General features: G+C 39.7%; 1 long non-coding RNA gene across 1 annotated transcript in view; it reads left to right on the top strand.

Annotated features, from left to right (window-relative positions):
• Positions 1-1,132: 1,132 nt before the first annotated feature.
• Positions 1,133-15,544, top strand: part of LOC117277595 (uncharacterized) — a 39,741-nt gene continuing 25,329 nt past the window's right edge. Inside the window, exon 1 of the long non-coding RNA XR_004507904.1 lies at positions 1,133-1,524. This is a non-coding gene — a long non-coding RNA (uncharacterized lncRNA). The remainder of the gene's footprint in view (positions 1,525-15,544) is intronic.

Raw genomic sequence — 15,544 nt, 5'->3', positions numbered from 1 at the left:
GATGGTACGCCACCCGCAAGGCCGAGACTATGTAATAGTATGTATACATGCATGTATGTAAAGAAGAAATGGTACAAATATTTTAAGTAGAACCCTCATTAACAAAGTGACCGAAGGTGCCACTGGTGCACTAACATTCCACCTTAGTGGCGCAAATTTGAATCCTGTCTAGAACACTTTTCGTAGTAGTTCCTATTGTCTTTTTCTTTGTTTATTAGTTTATTTTGAAATTTCTTCTCCTTTTTTTTTATTTAAACATAAAATATAAAAAAAAAAGTTCTTTCAAAAATCTATTACTGTTGCATTTTCTCAACTCCTCCATGATTATCAATAGACGATAAAAAAATTAATTTTTTTCTTCAGGAGCACAATTCCAATAAATCTATTTGCAGAAACAAAATAAATATAAAACTCCTTGAATAAGTTACTGTTCTAATCAAGGATGAAAGTTTATTTTATTGTCAGATTGCTCTAAAAGTAGGATAATTGTATATAATATTGAGTGAGTTAATTTTCATAAAAATAGTAAATTGAAAGATGTTTGTAAACTTGCTTCGTTTTTAATGTTTAGAGTATTTATTAATATAAGTTTTTGCCTTGAGTATCTAAATATAAATTGATAACGAGACTTTTTTTCCTATACAAAATGCATAACCAATTGAATTTTATGATTCTTTTCCAAGTTATCATAATAATTACGTATTATTTTTGCTCGATCGATTTATTTATATTAACTTCAAAGACGAATACCCCGAACCGAAACCCAAATAGACCAAATCGATTAACTTTATACCCTATTTAGACAATATAAATTGTAGCATGTCTACTTTCAAAATTTTGTGGCACCCAAAGCCTCTAAATCCTGGATCCGCCTCTGGCTGTAATCAAATAATGAAATTATGTTAGTAATCAAATTTGTCGAATGTGACACTTATTATAGCTTATTCCACAAGGATCGGAGCTAAATTATTATTTATAATTATCAATAATGGGTCAAAAGGGGGGAATCAGAAATAATTGAAATCAAAAGCAGGTATAATGTCTGTATCACAACAATTGAATTGCACAACGTGATTTTTTTCTCAAAGGTCCATCATACTGATGGTGGAGTTAGGCATGACTGCCACCTGTATATACCAAAGATAATAATTACATAAAGGAGGACATAAACCTTTGCCTCATAAACATAGTGTAGATTGGTATGCACTAACCTAGTGTAGAGATGTTCAAAAGAGATCAATCCAGGAATGGAATACTCTTCCTTACAGTTTGATACTAAATATAAATAGGTACATATGACCCCACCTATTGATCTATTATGTAATAGCATCATTGATAGTGAAGTGGTTTCTTATTGGCCTGAATCTGAAATTTGGAAGGCCCTCTTGGTCTAACTTCAAAGTAGCTCTAACCTTACTGGGAAGAGAAACAACTTCTGTGAAGATAGCTTGCGTCATGGTGTTCTCACCCATATTTGCTAGCTGATCAGCAATGACATTTCCTTCTCTTAAAATATGAACAAAGGTAAACTCTCAATTTTTTGCTATATCCCATATTTGTTCCACAAGATGAAAGACTTGCCATGATGGTTTTATCTTCTTGTTGATCATATTGACAATCACCAATGAGTCTGATTCCACTATCACTTTTAAATGACCACTAGTACAACATAAATTGATCCCTTGCAAGACTGCCTTAGCTTCATCTATGTTATTACTACCCGGGCCATAGAAATCAGCAAATGCAATCACTAGATTACCAAGGTAATCTCTATGGACACCACCCCCTCCTGCTGCCCCAGGATTCCTTTTATTACACTCATCGACATTCAACTTCATCCAACCTTTCTCGGGTTTCTCCCACTTTACTGATCTGGAAAGAATTATTTATTGAGCCCTCTCAATACTCTTGCATTTATCAAACCATAGCTTTGGAAGTCAGAGACTAGGAAATTAAGTACTAAGAATCATAGTACGCCTGTTAGTCACCTATTGAATAACATGCCAGCCAGACATGTGCTTATTTTTAAATTTACCTGCACATCTATCCTTCCATAACTCCCAGCATATCAATGAAAGTAAACATTGGAATAGTAGATATTGAACCTCATTTTTAGCCTTGCTTAACTAGCATCTTATGACAATTTGACTACAACTAAATAAGTGTGTGGTGGTTTCCTCCTCATTGTTATTACAGCAACAACACTTAGAAGGAAACATATAACCAGATCTTAAATGGAATGTTCTTATGCCAAATCGTTTTATTAGTAAGAGTCTCAGCCTTCCTCTTCCTATTTGCCTGCCACGCAGATTTGCAAGTGAAACAACCTGAGTTTTCTAGAGTCAAAATAGGTTTATCGTCCTTACCTTCATGTATTTGAATTCCAATTACTGAATTGATTATACCGATAGGCAGAACCTCTAGGAGCTTCTCATAATTCCATGCTCCTCCCTAGATGAACTCCTGAAGCTTAATGTTCTTTGATGCTCTAACAACTGGACATATATTGGCTAGACTCTCCAACTTAGTCAAATTGTCCCAACAAAATGCCACCATTCTCGTACAAATTTTCCAGAGAATACAAGGTTCAACAATATTTTTGATCTCCATCATCCTCTTCCACATGTGAGATTGGCCATTGGCCCATTTTTTAGCCACAGGGTGGGCTCATTTACAATATTTAGCCTCTAAAAAACATTTCAGCAATGTATTTTGTGCTCTAAAGTTCCACCAAAGTTTGGCAAAGAATGTGTTACAAATATCTTCGAGAGATCTGAAGCCTGCTCCTCCTTCATACACTGAAAAACACAACTCTTTCCAAGCTTTCCAATGCCTCTTATACCTATTATCTTCCTTACCCTAGAAAAGTTGGCCAAAACCTTTTTAATTTGCTTTAGAATAGTTTTGGGAGGGTGAACCACAGATAGCAAGGAAGTGGTAGAGCTTGTAACACTTATTTGATTAATACACCCTTACCCCCATATGATAAAAGTCTACCCTACCATCCTTGAATTCTATTAGCCACTTTGGCCACTATGTTGTTGAACTATACTATCTTCTTTCTTCCCGCATAAATAGGGCACCCCAAATATTGCATAGGAAATTGACCAACAGGGAATCCACTGATCTCCTTGATATCATTAACCCTCTGATCATTCTCTTGGAAGACAGAATAAAACTCAGATTTTATCTTATTCACCATTTGCCCCGACACCTGCTCATAGATCTCCATGCAATCAAAAGCTCGACTACTTTGGAATTGTTCTATATATGTTGAGGATAACTGTGTACTTGATTTCCTGCTCAGTTTGGACCCAAGAGATATATCTTGATATAGGTACTCTCTGCTTTATATTAGTCTCATACCAAGATTTTGTTGGTTCGATTTGATTTAATTTTCATTAAAAAAAAATTAAAACAAAATTATGTTCGGTCTATTCGGTTTAATGATTTCTTGAAGCATGATATACACCTTAGAATCAAGCATTAAGATACACAAAAATATATTCCAAAAGGGATCACAAATATGTCGAGACTAAATTTTAAGGAAGATTTTACATATTTTTAGTTATCTATAAAAATAAATATAATTATATGCTGGTTTGATTAGTTTTTTTTACTTTCATTATCAAACTAAACCAAATATATGTCGGTATTTTAAGTGATATTGATTAATATTTCCAGTTCGATTTAATTTTTTAATTTTTCTTAAACACCGCTAGCCTCAGTTGAAATAAGTCAGTAAAAAATAGTGGTAATTACATGCTTTTGCATAATGGTGGTTATTCAAACTTAAATTAGTTTGATCCATCCAAACATTGGCTGATTCAATTGTTAATAATGATGTTTAAGAAATATTGAAAATGCAAAACTAACGTAGCTTCAAAGCATCTCAAAGTAAAAAGAACACATTCATTTACTTAGTTATATTTATAGTATTTAATTTGATTCGATATCCAAAAAACAAAATCGAATCAAATCGACTAATAAAAAGAAATAACAAACGAAAACAAAACAAATACAATGACAACAACAACAACAACAATAACAATAACAATAACAACAACAACAACAACAACAACCCAGTGTATTTCCACAAGTAGGGTCTGAGGAAGGTAGAATATATGCAGCCTTACCCCTACCCTAGAATGGCAGAGAGACTCTTTCTGATAGACCCTCGGCTAAAGAAAAAATGGAAGAAGCATTGATATCAAGTAATAACCATACAAGACATTTAGAAAACTAAATCCAAGATAGCAAAAGAGAAGATGAAAGAAGTACTGATAGCAAGCAATAACAATACAAGATATGTAGTGATAACAACTAAGGAAGTAATGATGGCAAGTAATAACAGTAGAAGATATGTGATAATAAAAAACTAAGGCTAAAAGGGATACCATACTAACACTAATAATATTGAGCTAAGGAAGACAAAGGGAAACGCTCGACTACTTACTAACGTTCTACCTTAATTTTCGACCTCCACACCCTCCTATCAAGGGTCATGTCCTCGGTTAGCTCAAGTTGTGTTATGTCCCGCCTTATCACCTCTCCTCAAGACTTCTTTGGCCTTCCTCTACCCTTCCTCGTACCCCCCAAGGCCAACCTCTCACACCTCCTGACCGGGGCATCGGTGCTTCTCCTTTTAACACGCCTAACCCATTTTAGCCTCGCCTCTCGCATCATTTCCTCCACAGGGATTACTCCCACCTTGTCCCGAATAACTTCATTTTGAATTCTATCTAACCTAGAATGCCCACACTGTAACATCTCAAATTTTTACTAATATTTGAATTTTTGATTGAGTATCTTTATAGTGAGGATATATTTTAATTCACACTTCCTAAACGTGAAATTGACAATACATAAAAATTTCTTACTTTAGATTGTGTTAATATTGTCAAAGAAGTTCCATGGTGTTGCTATGTGTAACACTTAATATTATTTTGATGAATTGTTATTAAATACATTATATAACTAAGGTTTTGGGATGCCATCCTTTTGTATTTATCTAAAGATATTTAGTAGGTTGGGCAGCCACATCTTTCATATTTCTCCAAAGTTTAGATATTACTTTTGTTGACTTGCTTTTTCATAACCTCCTCTCATATTTCATTCTTTCAAGACAAAGAAAACCCCTACCCTCTCACCTTCTTATTACCTGAAAAATTTCATGAAAACCATCATAAATTTCCACTAAACCAACCAGCAAAACTCGTTCTTGGTGAAGCTCAAGTTGCTCCTCTCTTTTGTGGTAAGTTACTAAACCCGTTTTTAGACTAGATAGCTATTAATATTTTCTTCATATCTTTTTGTATAGAGCTCCGTTTTAAGTGATCTAAGACTTTATGGAAATATATTTCATAGATCTATAACTCTTATTAAGGAACCAAAATTAGTTTTGCCTGTATTTATCCTAAAAGGGATCATAAAGTACAGGGTAGGTGCTGCCCAGATTTTCAGTTTTAAAAACACTCCCTGTACTACTGTTAGTAATTTTAGCATAACTCTTTGTACGCAAATGATATTGGGGTGATTCAAGATTTTATGAAATGGTAAGACATATATCTACAACTATAATGAAGACCATACAGTCTAGTTTGTCCTTTTTCATCTTTAAAACGGAGTCACAACACAAGACAATGATACTGTCCAAAATTTCTGTTTCAAATATTTTGGGTAATTTTCACCAATATCATGTTTAGTTTGACATGGTAAATCACTGAACATATACATATATTTGATTATATATTTAAGGTATATATATACCCTTGTAAAATCTAAGAGGAAGTGTTTGAGGAAGTTGACAGATTTGGTTTGTCTATGGCGTAGACGATTCGATTGTCCTCAAGTTGTGGTTGAACTGTTTTGTGGTAGAACACCAAGGTTTGTGTATAAACTTTGTACTATTTTTTTCTTGCTGGAATGGTTTGAAATAACTTGAGATTTTATTTATTTTTTCTTTAATTTATATTGTTGTATTTGTGTTATATCAAGAATTGTAAGATATTCGCTAAATCGCCCACTCGTACGGATTTGCTTGATCATTTTGTGTTCTTGTTGGGACTTTGTCCTTTTTGTGGCAGTGACTTTGTCACTCATCTTGGCATGCCTCTTGATTTGGATCTTTTGTGTCACGACTCAAAATTCTCACCTTCGGGACCGTGGTGGCACCTAACATTTCACTTGCTAGGCAAGCCAACGTTAGAATAATTTCAGCCATTTTAACAGTTCAGTTGAAATAATAATAAATCAACCGAATATTTAATTGAATATGAAATAGAAATATTCTACAATTTCCAAAACCGGTAGTAAAAGTCTCAAGCTCTACAGAGTTTGCTAGAAAATCTCTAAATATAACTGTTCCAAAATAGAATCAACAGTGAAATAAAAATATCAGAAGGTGACTCTGAGGCATGCGAACGCGATAACAGGTGTACCTTGAGTCTCCACATAGATGCCCGATCCAATAAAAGGAATATCAACAACTCCGAGTTACCTGAATCTGCACAAAAATATGCAGAAGAGTAGCATGAGTACACCACAACGGTACCCAGTAAGTATCAAGCCTAACCTCGGTAGAGTAGTGACGAGGCCAGGTCAAGATACCTACCAGACATGTAAACCTGTACCAAATGCTACATAAAGCTAACAAGGAAAGAATATCATTGTAAGGCCAATAACATAAGACTTTCCAATTCAAATCAACAACGAGAGCAATGAGAACACGGAAGACAACGAGAAAACAATCAAGTAATTAAGCAACAACATAGTCGGAGTACCCATGACATATGAATGGGTTCAAGTAAGGAATCATATGATAAATCAGTCAATTAAATCATTTATAAAGCATGTGTTTCAACATAAATTGCCCGAGGTATCATTCCTCGAAAATCTCAAATCCCGATTCATAACTTCCAATTCTTACACATGTGACATTTTGTGCCCACATCTTTCCGAATCACTTTTGCACGATAAATTCCTCATGCTACCATAGGTATAGTTCCCGTATCAATATTCACCAAGATGACCAATGAATAATTTAAACACAATTAAATACAATTTTCAAATTTAATACAGTGAAGCATCAAATGAGTTATTAAGCCAATTTAGGATTCAAATAAGATAAAATAGTGGAGAGGTTGTACAAATAGAATATCAATTTAATTTAGTTTAGAAACATATGAGATCCAGTAAAATATTGTATTTATACAAAATAAGACATTCAATCAAGTTATAACGAGATAAATATGAAATTTATTGAAGTAGAACATAATAACAATTTTTCACGCAAATTACGCGACAATAAGATAATGAGAAAGGTGAAGTATCAATTAGAGTAAAATATAATCACCAATTAATTTAGTAAATCTCCAAATAAGATATAACTTTTATCTTTGAAAGACACACCAGTGAAACAACTTAAAAATTCTTTCATTTACCTCTACTAAATTTGGCATCAACTTAACGTATTACATAGGATGCATGCCTCACACAAGAAGTACATATTATTCAATTTTTAATATATTGACGGTTAATTAATTATGATCAAAATACAATGAAATAATTTATGAAACCACAGTAACCATCCTAACATGAAATACATCATAAGAATCACAATGGAAATTGACCTTAATTTTACAATAATTTCATATGTGTACATTTGTTGCAGCATGCAACCCATTCCCACAATATAATCCTTCAATTAAATTCCGTTGTGGCGTGCAACCCTGTCACGATCCAAAAACCAACCATCGTGATGGCGCCTATCGTGGTACTAGGCAAGCCACTACTCACTATCTTAACACAGTAAAAACTTTGAAATTATAGACGGAAGCAATTAATATATAAGAAAAACCTTTGTGGAATAGAAATAAACTTACATCACAATACAATCTATCACAAAAATCGGGGTGTCATCGAGTACATGAGCATCTACACCAGGAGCAGTCTAATACAATGTCTAAGGAACAAGAACTGAAATGCGATAAAGATAATGAAGGAGAGCCAAGGCATGCGCTCGTCGTGCAGCTACCTCGATAGTCTCCAGAATCAGCTGCTCAAATATCAACACCCGCTATGACTGGAAACACCTGGATCTGCACACGAAGTGCAGGGTGTAGCGTGAGTACAACCAACTCAGTAAGTAACAAAAATAAATAAGAAACTGAGAAGTAGTGACGAGCTATACAGTTATAGTTCATTTTCAGTAATTCCAGTAAAGAATAGACATGCTTTCAAATCCGGTAGTTTAAGTCAAATCGGTTTTACATAGTTCAAGTTCAGGTAATCCGGATATAAAACCTTTCATAAATCCAACAACAATGATAGATAACAACTAAGTGCAACGACAAATGAAAAGCAAGTACAGCCTCTCAGGGCAACAGTCGCTCAACTCATCACAACAACTCAATCACTCGGCTCTCAGCCCTCAGTACTCATACTCAATAGGTACATGTGCTTACTTGGGGTGTGCAGACTCCGGAGGGGATCCTTTCAGCCCAAGCACTATATCGATGCGTCGTGCAGTCCGACCCAATCATATAAGTATCCATAAGGCTCGTTGCGGCGTGCAACCCGATCCACTGTCCATAAATAGCCATAAGGCTCGTTGCGGCGTGCAACCCAATCCATATATCCTCACATAGCTCACAGCTCGGCACTCAGGCCGTATCTCAATCACTAACCTCTCCAGCCCTCTCTGGCTTTCAGAAATCATACAAATCAGCCAAAAGAGATAATAACAAGTATCAACAAGAAAACAAGAGGAAACAGAGATATGACACGCAAGTAAAACTGTGACTGAGTACAAGATAGCAAATAGCGGCTAATTCAACAAGAACCCGACCGCTGAGGGTCCCAACAGTGATATGATATGGCCTAAGCATGGTTTCTAATACGAATGACAGTCAAATTTCTAGAAGACAGAGAGAAAATATAATTAACACTAAGCTATTCGACTTTTCAGTCTCACGGGACGGACCAAGTCACAATCCCCCACGGTACACACCCATACGCCCGTCACCTAGCATGTGCGTCACCTCCAAAATAATCACATCACACCAAAATCTGGGGTTTCATACCCTCAGGACCAGATTTAAAACTGTTACTTACCTTAAACCGCGCAAAATTATACTCTGAAATGCCTTTTCACTTCAAATCAGTCTCCAAACGTCCCGAATCTATCCACAAGCAGTAAAATACAATTAATATAGGCTAAAAGAATCAATTCCACAAGAAAAATAGGAAATTATAAGCCAAAATCCGAAATAGGCTCAAACCGGCCCCCGGGCCCTTGTCTTGAAATCCGACAAAAGTCACAAAATCCGAAAGCCCATTGACTCACGAGTCTAACCATACCAAAGTTATCAAAATCCGACACCATTTGGTCATCCAAATCCCCAAAATCCACTCTCCAATTCTCAAGCCTTAAACTCCCAAATTGCACTTCAAAATCTCACTAATTAGGTGGGGAAATCAGTGGGGAAACAAGTTTTATGATCCAAAACGAGTACAAGAAGCTTACCTCAATAATCACCTCGAAAAGCTTCTCCAAAATCGCCTAAGTCCGAGTCTAAAATGTTGAAATAAGACTAAAATCGCGAACCCTTGCTATTAAACCTTCTGCCCAGACTTTTCGCACTGCGGCCATTTATCCGCACCTGCGGGGCCGCTTTTGCGGAAATATTCCCGCTCCTGCAAAAGTCACTTATCCGCTGCCTCCGCTTCTGCGATCAAAGGGCCGCATCTGCGCCTATCACTGGTGCGGGAAACTCATCGCACCTGCGGCTCGATCTCGCTCCTGCGCCCACCTACCCGCTTCTGCGGCCATCGCATGTGCGGAAAAATCTTCGCACCTGCGACCTCTGCTCAACTCATCCTTGGCCGCTTCTGCAGTTCTTTCCCCGCTTCTGCGGGCTCGCACCTGCGGTGTCCACTTCGTAGGTGCGGTTACACCAGTAGCAGCAACACTTCAACTGCTTCATCAACTCAAAATCAAGTATGTTAGCTGCCAGAAATCAACCCGAGGTCTCGGGACCTCAACCAAATATGCCAACTAGTCATATAACCCAATGCGAACTTAGTCGAACCTTTAAATCACCCAAAACAACATCAAAACACATATTACACCCAGATTCAAGCCTAAAGAACTTCTAAACTTCCAAATTTCACAAACGACGCCGAAACCTATCAAACCACATCCGATTGACCTCAAATTTTGCATACAAGTCATATTTAACATTACGGACCTACTCCAACTTCCAGGATCAGAATCTGACCTCGATATCAAAAAGTCAACCCTCCGGTCAAATTTTTCAAAAATTCGACTTTCGCTATTTCAAGCCTAAATTAGCTACAGACCTCAAATTCACAGTTCGGACACGCTCCTAAGTCCAAAATCACCCAAAGGAACTAATGGAACCGACATAACTACATTCCTAAGTCATCTTCATACAGTTCCGAACCTCATAACACCCTTCATGGGTGACACTCGGAGCAGGACCCGCTCTCCAACCATGAATGTAACATCGCGAACCTTCCGATCCGTATAACTCTTTTGTCTGGACTGGGTTATGCGATGTCGATCTAGAATCACCTTCACCTTATCCAGGGCATCCTAAACCAAGTTTGTACCCAATAATCTAGCCTCGCCCGGCTCAAACCAACCCACTGGAGACCGACATCGCCTACCATACAGAGCCTCATACGGTGACATCTGGATGCTCGACTGATAACTGTTGTTGTAGGCAAACTCTGCAAGTGGTAAGAACTGATCCCAAGCACCTCCAAAATCTAAATCACACACGCACAGAGCATATCCTCCAGTATCTGAATAGTGCGCTCGGACTGTCCGTCCGTCTGAGGATGAAATGTTGTGCTAAGCTCAACCCGAGTACCCAACTCCTACTGTACAGCCTTCCAGAACCGTGATGTAAACTACGTACCCCGGTCAAAGATGATAGATACCGGTACGCCATGAAGCCTGACAATCTCGAGAATATAAATTTGAGCCAACTGCTCGGAAGAATAGGTAGTCATCACAGGAATGAAATGAGCTGACTCGATCAGCCTATCCACAATCACCCAAACTACGTCAAACTTCAGATGAGTCCGTGGGAGTCCAAAAACAAAATCCATAGTGATCCGCTCCCATTTCCCCTCCGGAATCTCTATCTTCTGAAGCAATCCACCTGGCCGTTGATGCTCACACTTAACTTGCTGGCAATTTAGACAGTGAGCCACATACTCCACTATGTCTTTCTTTATCCTCTTTTACCAGTAATGTTTCCTCAAGTCCTGATACATCTTCGCGGCACCCGGATGAATGGAGTACCGCGAACTGTGAGCCTCTTGAAGAATCAACTCTCGCAAACCATCTACATTGGGCACACATAACCTGCCCTACATCCTCAATGCACCATCATCCCCAATAGTGACCTCCTTAGCATCACCGTGCTGGACCGTGTCCTTAAGGACAAGCAGATGGGGGTCATTATATTGACGCTCCCTGATACAATAATAAAGAGAAGACCGAGAGACTACACAAGCCAATACTCGACTCGGCTCAGAAACATCCAATCTAACAAACTAGCTAGATAAGGCCTGAACATCCAATGCCAAAGGCCTCTCTACTGCTGGAAGATATGCTAAGCTCCCCAAACTCTCCGCCCGGTGACTCAAGGCATCGGCCACCACATTGGCTTTCTCGGGATGGTACAAAATGGTGATATCATAGTCCTTAAGAAGCTTCAACCACCTCCGCTGACGCAAGTTAAGATCCTTCTGTTTGAACAGATGCTGCAAACTCCGATGATCAGTGTAAATATCACAATGGACCCCGTACAAATAGTGCCGCCAAATCTTCCTGGCGTGAACAATAGCTGCTAACTCAAGGTCGTGGACATGATAGTTCTTCTCACTGGGCTTCAACTGGCGCGAAGCATAAACAATCACTCTACCCTCCTGCATTATAACACACCCAATACCAATCTGCAAGGCATCATAATACACTGTGTAAGAACCATAAGCTGATGGTAGAACTAGAACTGGAGTCGTGGTCAAAGCAGTCTTGAGCTTAAGAAAGCTCTCCTTGCACTCATCCGACCACCTGAAAGGAGCACCCTTTTGGGTCAATTTACTCAAGGGCGATGCAATAGATGAGAAGCCTTCCACAAAATGTCGATAATAACCAGCCAAACCGAGAAAGCTCTGAATATCCGTGGCTGAGACCGGTCTGGGCCAACTCTGAATTGACTCTATCTTCTTTGGGTTTACCTGAATACCCTCACTGGACACCACGTTCCCCAAGAACGCCACCGAACTGAGCCAAAACTCACACTTGGAGAACTTTGCATAAAGTTTCTCCTCCCTCAACCGTTGTAACACAATCCTCAGATATTGGGCATGCTCCTCCTGGCTACGAGAGTACACCAGGATGTCATCAATGAATACAATAACGAATGAGTCAAGATAAAGCTGAAACACAATGTTCATCATATGCATGAACATTATTGGAGCATTGGTCAGCCTAAAAGACATCACAAGGAAGTCATAATGGCCATATCGGGTCCTAAAAGTTGTCTTAAGAATATTTGAGTCCCGAATCTTTAGCTGGTAATACTTTGACCTCAAATAAATCTTGGAGAACACCCTCGCTCCCTGAAGTTGGTCAAACAGATCATCAATACGTGGCAAAGGATACTTGTTCTTGATTGTGACCTTGTTCAACTGCCTGTAATCAATGCACATTCTCATAGTACCATCCTTCTTCTTTACAAATAGAACCGATGCACCCCAAGGTGACATGTTAGGCCAAATATACCCCTTATCAAGGAGTTCCTGAAGCTGCTCGTTCAATTCCTTCAACTCCGCTGGTGCCAAACGATATAGTGGAATAGAAATGGGTTGAGTGACCGACACCAAATCAATACCAAAATCAATATCCCTATCAGCCGGCATGCCCGACAGATCTGCAGGAAACACATCCGGGAAATCTCGCACCACCAGAACAGAATCAATAGTAGGGGTCTCTGCACTAACATCCCTCACAAAGGCCAAATAAGATAAACAACTCTTCTCAACCATCCGCTGAGCCTTCAAGTATGAAATCACTCTACCAGGAACATAGTCTATAGAGCTGCTCCACTCAACCCTTGGCAACCCTGGCATCGCCAACATCACGGTTTTAGTGTGACAATCTAGAACAGCATGACATGGAGACAACCAATCCATACCCAAAAATCACGTCAAAATCGACCATACTAAGCAACAAGAGATCCACTCTAGTTTCCAGACTCCCAATAGTCACCACACATGACTGATATATACGGTCGATAATGACAGTATCGCCCACCGGTGTAGACACATGAACAAGTGAAACTAGAGACTCATGGGACATATCCAGATAATGAGCGAAATACGAGGACACATATGAATAAGTGGAACCAGGGTCAAATAATACGGAGTCATCTCTATGGCAAACTGAGACAATACCTGTAATCACAACATCTGAAGCAATGGCATCTGGTATGGCAGGAAGATCATAGAAATGGGCATGGCCACCCCCTGATCGGCCTTCCCTTCAAGGGCAGCCCCTAGCTAATTGGGCTCCACCCCGAGCTGGCTGAGCGGGTGGTGAAGAAACTGGTGCTAATGTCATAGACTGGATCATCTGCTGAGCTGGACCTCCCACTAGGTGGGAACACTACCTCCTCATGTGACCAAACTCTCCACACTCATAGCAACTCCCCGGTGCTGGTGCTGGGGACTGAAGGGAGCCCCGAGTACCGAGATAACTGGTAGAAGGACTTGGCATAGACGAGCCCTAACCCGATGGAGCACGGGACGAACTCTACGCTGGGAGAGCATTGAGAGATGAATGGCCCTGCTGATAACTGTGTGAACCATGGCCAGATGATGCACCACAGTGAACTGGGTGAGGCGTCTGAGCATGTCTGAAAGGACGACCCCTACTGTGGTGGAACTAACCCCAAGAAGGAACACCGCTAAATCTACCCTGACCATAAGGCCTCTTGTCCTCCCTCTCGACCCACTCCTGGCTGCAAACCATCTCAATCTGACGAGCAATATCGACAAGCTCATCAAAAGTAGCACCAAACACTCTCTCTCTCTAGTCATAAGCAATCGCAGCTGAAAAGTGAGGCCATCTATGAACCTCCTGACCCTCTCCCTATCTGTGGGAACCAACCAGATAGCATGACGGGCTAACTCTGAAAATCTCATCTCATACTGCGTCACGGACATATCATCCTGACGAAGCTGCTCGAACTACCTGCGCAGCTCCTCTCTGCAGGACTGTGGCACGAACTTATCCAGGAATAGACCGGAGAACTGCTGCCATGTAAGGGGTGCTGCGCCGACCAGCCTACGCCTCTCATAAGCCTCCCACCAACTGAAGGCAGCCCCAGAGAACTGAAAAGTAGTGAACGAGACCCCACTGGCCACTAGAATACCTTATGTATAGAGTCTCCCAAACCTCTCCAATCGACACTGCTCATTATCAGGCATGATAGGAACCACATAGTCCTGAGCAACTAATCTCGGCTGGGCTGATGGTTTTCTCGGTGTCTGAAATCCCTGCACCACCTGCTCTGGTGTACGGGCGACGAGAGTCTGAGCACCTCCCCCCGCCTAAGAACTGGCTGCTGTGGCCGGAACAGAGACCGCCTGAGCAAGACTGGTACACGTGGTCAGGATCTAAGCTAAGGCTTCCTGAAGGCCTGAAATCACAATAGGCACAGGTGGTGCCTGAGCTGGTTCCACAGGCTCGTCCACAACTAGAGCCTACTCCTGAACTGGGGCTGTCACGACCCAAAACTAACCCCTGTCGTGATGGCGCCTATCGTAGAACTAGGTAAGCCAACTCATTTCCAAATAAAAAATGATATTTTCTTTTCATAGATAATTTCAAGGTTATTTAACATAAAACCTCCATTTAAAGAGTTCAAACCAAAGAAAAACAGAAGTGTAGAAAAGAAAAGCCCGACATCGGGGTGTCACTAGTCATGAGAATATACTACAATCTGTCTAACAATATCAAGGCTAACTCAGCCCGAAAAATAGCTAAATACAACTAGAGGAAGATAAGAGGAAGAAGAGCAGGGGCTGCGATCGCCAAACAGCTACCTTGCTATCTCCAAGAAAATCTGCAACCAGAACACTCAATAACCGCTACCGTGTCCAGCTACACCTGAATCTGCACAAAAGGTGCAGGGAGTAACGTGAGTACGCCAACTCAGTAAGTAACAACAATAAATAAAGACTGAGCAGTAGTGACGAGCAATAAAGCATATAACGTTCATATCAGAGAATCTCAGTAAAATACCACATGCTCTTAAAAAATCAGGATTTGAATCAAACATCTCGTTTAAACCCAGTTCCAGTAAAAATCATTTAAAGACATTTTTCCAACAGTTTTTCAAACAAATGCTCAATGCAAAGGTGAGCAAAAAAATGATGAAATCATAAACAGCCCCTCGGGCAAAACATCACTCATATACAGCCCCTCGGGCAAACCTCACAG

The sequence above is a fragment of the Nicotiana tomentosiformis genome, chromosome 8 (genome assembly GCF_000390325.3).
Source record: "Nicotiana tomentosiformis chromosome 8, ASM39032v3, whole genome shotgun sequence".
Lineage (NCBI taxonomy): Eukaryota > Viridiplantae > Streptophyta > Magnoliopsida > Solanales > Solanaceae > Nicotiana > Nicotiana tomentosiformis.
This window is presented reverse-complemented; position numbering and strand designations above follow the sequence as displayed.